The sequence below is a fragment of the Lolium rigidum genome, chromosome 6, assembly GCF_022539505.1.
Source record: "Lolium rigidum isolate FL_2022 chromosome 6, APGP_CSIRO_Lrig_0.1, whole genome shotgun sequence".
Classification (NCBI taxonomy): domain Eukaryota; kingdom Viridiplantae; phylum Streptophyta; class Magnoliopsida; order Poales; family Poaceae; genus Lolium; species Lolium rigidum.
In genome coordinates this window covers 320,899,125-320,907,628 of record NC_061513.1, presented here as the reverse complement: position 1 = coordinate 320,907,628, position 8,504 = coordinate 320,899,125, and positions in this window count along the sequence as shown.

Genomic DNA, 8,504 nt, shown 5'->3' with positions numbered 1-8,504 from the left:
CATGCATGATATTAAGTAAAGTAAAACAAGTAACTAATTTTTTTTGTGTTTTGATATAATGCAGCAAACAAAGTAGTAAATAAAATAAAGCAAGACAAAAACAAAGTAAAGAGATTGAGAAGTGGAGACTCCCCTTGCGGCGTATCTTGATCTCCCGGCAACGGCGCCGAAATTTGCTTGATGCGTGTAGTTGACACGTCCGTTGGGAACCCCAAGAGGAAGGTGTGATGCGCACAGCGGCAAGTTTCCCTCGATAAGAAACCAAGGTTTAGTCGAACCAGTAGGAGTCAAGAAGCACGTTGAAGGTTGATGGCGGCGGGATGTAGTGCGGCGCAACACCGGAGATTCGGCGCCAACGTGGAACTCGCACAACACAACCAAAGTACTTTGCCCCAACGAAACGAGTGAGGTTGTCAATCTCACCGGCTTGCTGTAACAAAGGATTAACCGAATTGTGTGGAAGATGATTGTTTGCAGAGAAAACGATAAAACAAGTATTGCAGCAGATTTGTATTTCGAGTATTAAAAGAATGGACCGGGGTCCACAGTTCACTAGAGGTGTCTCTCCCATAAGATAAAAGCATGTTGGGTGAACAAATTACGGTCGGGCAATTGACAAATAGAGAGGGCATAACAATGCACATACATGACATGATAAGTATAGTGAGATTTAATTGGGCATTACGACAAAGTACATAGACCGCCATCCAACTGCATCTATGCCTAAAAAGTCCACCTTCGGGTTATCGTCCGAACCCCTTCCGGTATTAAGTTGCAAAGCAACGGACAATTGCATTAAGTATGGTGCGTAATGTAATCAACAACTACATCCTCGGACATAGCGCCAATGTTTTATCCCTAGTGGCAACAGCACAACACAACCTTAGAACTTTCTATCACTGTCCCAGGTGTCAATGCAGGCATGAACCCACTATCGAGCATAAATACTCCCTCTTGGAGTTAAAAGCAAAAACTTGGCCAGACACTACAAGAAAAGTTCTGATAGACAACGTCTCAAAATCGTCCGCTAAGGGGTATTTTTCGTCGCCTATGGGCCTAACCCGACGATATGGGTTCTGTTGTGGAAACTGCGTCAGGCAAAGTCCTACGACGATATTTTCGGTCCGTCGCGCTTGGGCGCCCTTCCGCCACGGAAAATCGGACCGTTGCCCAAGTGTTTCCGGGAGCCCGTTGGCTAGCGACGTCATGCAAGGCGACACGTGGCGGACGCCGTTGGCGGCGTTAACGGCGTTAACCGGCTGAAACCCCGTGGTAGATGGTAGGCCCACACGAGGCCTGCCACGTCTCAGCGGGCCGGCCCAATAAGTTTGCGGGCCGGGCCAGCTGACATAGTTTGACCGGTCAACTATATAGTTGGGCTGGTCCATTAGTTACGTGGGCCGGGCCTAACCTCTAAGGTTGACTGGTCAAAACTTTAATGGGCCGGCCCACTAAGCATGTGGGCCGGGCCGAATGCACTCGATTGACCGGTCAACAGGTGTTATCACCCGATTTTGGTCAAATCAGGAGATAGGCCGTAAGTGAAGATGGGCTTTGAAAGACTACATATGGAGCATCTTTGAAGCGGTTTTGTGCTAGGAATTTGGGCTAAGTTGCCCGTGTATCTTTAATTATGGTAGATTGTATCTAGATTAAAAGTTAGAGTTTATCTCGTGCGCGGTTTAGTGCACGCCCACATTAGAAAGTCCGCTGGACTATAAATATGTACCTAGGGTTTATGGAATAAACAACAACTCACGTTCAACCCCAAAACAAACCAATCTCGGCGCATCGCCAACTCCTTCGTCTCGAGGGTTTCTATCGGAGTAGCGACATGCTTGCCTAGATCGCATCTTGCGATCTAGGCAGCACAAGCTCCACGTTGTTCATGCGTTGCTCGTACTGAAGCGCTTTTGATGGCGAGCAACGTAGTTATCATAGATGTGTTAGGGTTAGCATTGTCCTTCGTTTAAGCATGCTTACGTAGTGCAACCCTTGCATATCTAGCCGCCCTCACACCTATCTCAGGTGTGGGGGCGGCACCCGGCTTGATCATTATTTAGTAGATCTGATCCGTTACGATTGCTCCTTGTTCTACAAGGATTAGTTTAATATCTGCAATAGTTAGGCCTTACAAAGGGGGAGGATCCGGTGGCACGTAGGGTGGCGTTCGCAAGTCCTAAACGAGGATGTTCCGAGGATCAACTTCATGTTGGTTTTTAGGCCTTGTTTAGGATCGGCTTACGAGCACCGTGCGTGGCCGCGAGGCCCAACCTGGAGTAGGATGATCCGATTATGCGGTGAAAACCCTAAATCGTCGTAGATCTCATTAGCTCTATCTTGATCAAGCGGGACCACCAAGTATTCGTGCACCCCGTACGAATCATGGGTGGATCGGCTCTTTGAGCCGATTCACGGGATAACCGAGAGCCGATCGAGGCTCGTATTTAACGTTTACATGTATGCCCTGCAGGGAAACTAAGCGAGGCATCCCCATCACCTTCCGACCGGGTATAGGTCAGGTGGCACGCCCTTGCACTTCGCATCGCCGCGTGTGACCGAGAAGAGCATTGCGGGCCGTCGCTCGGAGGGGTCTCAGCCAGCCGCAGCTCTAGGCTCTTCCCGGCTCTACGGTGTTGACAAGGCCGCTGCCCGCCGGTGGGTTTTGGCGGTCAACACATTCTGGCACGCCCGGTGGGACAATCGTCTACATCAACCACATCGCCATCTACATCTGAGATGGCGGACGGCACGCCAGTCACCTACGAGGAGCTGCCTGACGAGCTCAAGAAGCAATACAACGAGATCAAAGCTACCCTCGAAGCCGACCTCATCGGCTCATATCACAGAACCCGTTCGCACGGCGTCAGGCGGAAGGAGTTCTCACCGGAAGGCGCACTCGATGAAGTGGACCTATCTGTCCCGTCAAAGGAACGTACCGGGGCCGTACGCCATGAGATTGGTGACATGGTGGCTCACTCGTTGCGTCTCCATTCCGAGAGCCTGGTGAATACTTTGGAGCATGTCGCCGTTCGGATGATCAAGGAGGTCATGAAGAATCAGCACTCTTTGTTAGAACCAGCTCTCGGGACGCATCAAGGAGAGTTGCCATTCCAGTCCCGTCCACCAAGCGAGAGAAAGCCGATGGCGAGACATCGGGCGATGCGAACGCGTTGCTCGTCCTCCCGACGGAGCCTAATGCTCCAGATTTACACGAGGGGTATTACGATACCTTCATGAGGGGGCTTTGACCCAGCGAGTCGGCTAAGGTTAGGTTCACCACACGGTCTGCTTGGGTCCAACGGCGATCTAACGAACAGCGACCACATCGGCTACACGAATCCCAACAGAGCCGACGTACGAGTACAGTGCCTTAGCGTAATGCAAAGCCGATATCTGTAGTTACCAGACAGATTCGACTCGGGGGAGGCATATGGTCGCCACACCAGACAGATGGTAAATGTTAGCCGGTGGAAAATCGGCCAGTAAAAAAAAAAAAGAGTCAAAACGTTGCAAAAGTCAAAACGTTGCAAACGTAGCGATTACAGGCCCAGTCCAGCGGAACATCATCTGTCTATGAAGGCCCTACTGAAGAAACGCACCAAGGGCGATAATGGCGTCGACACGGATGCGTTCCGCCTCGGCGATCTCAGCCTCGTCATCCGCGTCTTTGCCGTCACCGGCTGATTGCTCGGGGAACGGATTTCAGCCGGATCGGTCTTCGGATCGGGCTGTGAGGCCTTTGCTTCCTCTTCGGAGCGGGCAACAAGGGCCTCCTTGTCTTGGATGAGCCGTTTGGTCACCCTTACCCTCTCTTCAAGGTCCTCCGGCTCCTTGTGCGGGGTCTCGAGTTCGGCGCGAGTGGCGAAGTATCCGTCTTGGCGTCCGGAGCAGCCTTCTTCTCATTGAGCCGTCGACACTTCTCGGCAATGTCGGCTCTCAGCGGAAGTTGGGAGTGGCGAAGAGTAATCCTTTGGCGAGCTGATTGCACCCGTGACTTAAAGACCGACGGGGTGACGGCGGGCCAAAGCTTCATCGGCGGGGTCATAGGGAGACGAGGGCTGGATATCCTCGAGGATGCCTTTGACTTCTTCGGAATTCTCAATCAGAGCCTCAGTAGAGGTGGAGAGCAAGTCCTTGAGGCGCTGGAGTTGGCCACGGACCGTGCTAGTATCCGGCTCCCCACTTGCCTTGGAAGAAATGGGATCGATGGATTACGGGTCGAACGTAAGCAAGCTCGAGAGATCACAACACGATAAGGCAAACACGGTGAGTTTAGCAGGTGACGAGGAATTGATGGAGCCAAGGAGGAGAGACATACCTCTCCCAAGGGAGAAGGAACAGCCGATGCGAGTAACGATCGGCTTTTCAGGGGACTCGGTTGGGTCGGCCACTTGCGCGGCCGCCGGCGTCGGAGCGAGCTAGATCCAAGGTAGCGGACGGCATCGGCACCTCCTCAACATCCCCGCTGGAAGTTTCGCGGCCTGCGGGGGAAAGTGATTACCCGATCCAAATGACAACGGGACAACATGGAGTATGACCAAGAGGATAATTACATTTGAGACCTCCTGGCTTGATGAAGAGGCTCGTGGGTTCTTACGAGCCCTTGTGGCACGAGCGGCGCTTCGTGCGTGACCACGACCCGGTCGGGGCTTGGGGAGCGAAGGGTCGGTGATCGACCTTTTCTTGGAAGCCGGCGCTGGTGAAGCCGTCCGGCTTTGGGTGGTGGACCTCTCGGAGTTTCCTGAGCTCGAGTCCCCACGGTCGGTTTCTTCGGCCCCGCTGGAGGTTCCTTCGGTGGAGGCCTGTAGGGAGGAATATAAGCGTATTGTAAACAATTTCGGGAAAACGGACAAGAGTCTATGGGGTCTGAACCAACTTACACGCAAGCTTTCTTGGACCGGAGCCTTACGCTTCAGGGTTTTCCTGGCGGCTACTTTCCTCACGGCCGTCCTCGCCTGAGTCGAGGCTCGGGGGGCAACGGGCCCCGAAGATGCTTTACTCTTGGGAGCCGATTTCGGTGAAATCGGCTGACTTTGCATTATAACTTTCTTCAGGGGAGGCGAGCTCTGACAGAAGAGAACCACTGGTGCCGGAGGGAGAAATACGAAAGGGGAACCGTCGGCTTGTGTAGGAACCGGACCATCTTGTTCCTGCCAGGAAAACGAGTCAGGTCACAGGCAATCACCATGAGGCGGTTACAAGAAACGTTTAAGTAGCGGTACCTGGTCCGCAGGGATGTCATACTCGGTGTCAAGCTCTTTTAGCAGCGGTCCTAGAGCCTTCCTGAAGACATGGGTCTTCCACATGGACCACCAAGTTTCAAAACCATCGGTGGTGAAGGAGAAACGGAGGTCATGCGGAATCGGTATAGCCAAAGCGTCGAAGAAGGTATAACACCTCTGGGCAGTAAGGATGTCAGGCAGTTCAGCCCTACTTGCCGTCGGGTGGTGTAGGAAGAAGTGTGGAGGCACCTGCCCGAGACCAAGGCTGTCGAGCCGCTACTACTGGTTGATAACACTCATAACCAGGCTTGATGATCCGGTTCGAGGTACTCATGCCAACAGGGAGGAAGCAAGGACGGATCATGAGAGAGTACAAGTGTTGTGTGCTGGCATCATCGGCAAAGTCATCCAATCGGAAAGAGACAGGGTTTTCAAAATTTGTCGATTCAGTCTAAGGGTGGAACAGGGGGTTGTCCAAACCTTGGAAGAAAATCTTAAACCACCCCGGCCGCTGCCGGGGGATCAGCCTGCTGCCCGGGAGACCATACATGGCTTGGCCGTAGCGTGGTGCATCGAATTTCCTTTCCAGTTTCATCCGGAAAGGTGCAGGTGGTCAGCGATGGGAAGTCTGGGATTTGGCTTTGGAAGTATAGTTGGGCCCACAACTGAATGAACCACCAAGGGCCGCCAGTTTTAACTGTCTTGCGGGAGAACAGTTTGACAGACATCAGTTGAAGGGATCGATAAATTTCTCCAAGAAATAGTTTGCCTAGGCCGAGTTTTGTGCCTTTAGCAAGCTCATAGGCCAGGGAGAGGTAATTCTTGGTGGGAGCAAGTGATGGACCGCAGAATATGAAGTGCTCCGGCCTGAAATTCAGAAGAGGCTGTGTGCTCCCTCTCTGTCACGGGGCCTTTGGTTTTCATATAGCGATTGAGATAGGCGCCCCGGCTGGTACACTCTTTCTTAGAGGAGAGAGTGAAAGGGACTTTTGGCAGCTTGAAGGCGGAAGGGCTGGGGGATGCAATGTCTAGCCCGGTGATCATGGCCACATCCGGCGGGGTCGGGGTCATAGGGCCATGACCAAACATGAAGCGGTTCGGTGCATCGGACCGAAGTAGCCGATGGTTTTCGGGATGTTCTCATTCTTCTCAAGAGGAGATAGCGATAATGACGGGGCATCGGCTATCCCTATGGTTTCCCAAGTGGCATAGTGGGATTTTGATACCCTATTGTACCATGCCACCCAACCTTCGGGAGGATTAGGCCGGGCTCGCGGGCGGTCGGCCCGGGAAGTCGGATCTAGGTTACGGCTCACAAAGGGGATTACGTTAGCTTCGCACGAAATTAACAGGGCGAGGACTCTCGGAAGAACGAGGACCGAGGCACATCGAATTTGCGAGAGAAGGATGTGGCGGAAGGATGTCCGAAACCTAAATTAGTAGCGGAGCGAGGCATTAATTCAGGTGTTTGCCATTAATCCCATGTCAAGCCAAACGACGAGAGGAGGTTGAGGATTACCTTCGATCCGGAAGCCGTGGTATCGGTATTGGATGACTCCGCCATGGCGTTGAAGGAGTTGGGGGCGGCGCGGTCAAGATCTGTGTAGGTGGTTGTGGATTGGAGCTGCTCAGGCGGCGATTTGGGGATCTGACTTTGCCTTTTCAGGTGGAGGTCGCGGGTTACCGTTTGGAAGGGTGACTAGGTCGACGTTGCCGGCGTTTTTATGATAGGGACCGATGCGAGGCCATCGGTTCTTTTGAAGTTTGTGTGACTTTGACTATCGGCAAAACCATTGGCTAGGAACGCTTCTTCATTCACAAAGAAAGGTTTTTATGAAGAGCCGATTGCTCAAAAGGAGCCGATTGCTCACGTGATCCGGTGGAGGAGGAGTCATTCGGCGCAGCTTAATAAGGAGAAGCCTAATGGGGGATTTAAGACCATTGCGGTATCTAAGGAAATGGTGCTAGATTATCAAGTTTTGCAAAAGCAAGAGGCAAGGCGTCATGATGAAGAATACTGCAACAGTTCTACTCTGCCACGACATGACCCTTTGAGAAAAGCAAGGATGGTTTTGCAATTATCATTATCAAAACCGAGGGGGCATGTGTTATCACCCGATTTTGGTCAAATCAGGAGATAGGCCGAAGTGAAGATGGGCTTTGAAAGACTACATATGGAGCATCTTTGAAGCGGTTTTGTGCTAGGAATTTGGGCTAAGTTGCCCGTGTATCTTTAATTATGGTAGATTGTATCTAGATTAAAAGTTAGAGTTTATCTCGTGCGCGGTTTAGTGCACGCCCACATTAGAAAGTCCAGTTGGACTATAAATATGTACCTAGGGTTTATGGAATAAACAACAACTCACGTTCAACCCCAAAACAAACCAATCTCGGCGCATCGCCAACTCCTTCGTCTCGAGGGTTTCTATCGGGTAAGCGACATGCTTGCCTAGCTCGCATCTTGCGATCTAGGCGGCACAAGCCCACGTTGTTCATGCGTTGCTCGTACTGAAGCGCTTTTGATGGCGAGCAACGTAGTTATTATAGATGTGTTAGGGTTAGCATTGTCCTTCGTTTAAGCATGCTTACGTAGTGCAACCCTTGCATATCTAGCCGCCCTCACACCTATCTCGGGTGTGGGGGCGGCACCCGCTTGATCATTATTTAGTAGATCTGATCCGTTACGATTGCTCCTTGTTCTACAAGGATTAGTTTAATATACGCAATAGTTAGGCCTTACAAAGGGGGAGGATCCGGTGGCACGTAGGGTGGCGTTCGCAAGTCCTAAACGAGGATGTTCGAGGATCAACTTCATGTTGGTTTTTAGGCCTTGTTTAGGATCGGCTTACGAGCACCGTGCGTGGCCGCGGAGCCCAACACGGAGTAGGATGATCCGATTATGCGGTGAAAACCCTAAATCGTCGTAGATCTCATTAGCTCTATCTTGATCAAGCGGGACCACCAAGTATTCGTGCACCCCGTACGAATCATGGGTGGATCGGCTCTTTGAGCCGATTCACGAGATAACTCGAGAGCCGATCGAGGCTCGTATTTAACGTTTACATGTATGCCTGCAGCGGAAACTAAGCGAGGCATCCCCATCACCTTCCCGACCGGGTATAGGTCGGGTGGCACGCCCTGCACTTCGCATCGCCGCGTGTGACCGGAAGAGCATTGCGGGCCGTCGCTCGGAGGGGTCTCGGCCCGGCCGCGGCTCTAGGCTCTTCCGGCTCTACGGTGTTGACAAGGCCGCTACCGCCGGTGGGTTTTGGCGATCAA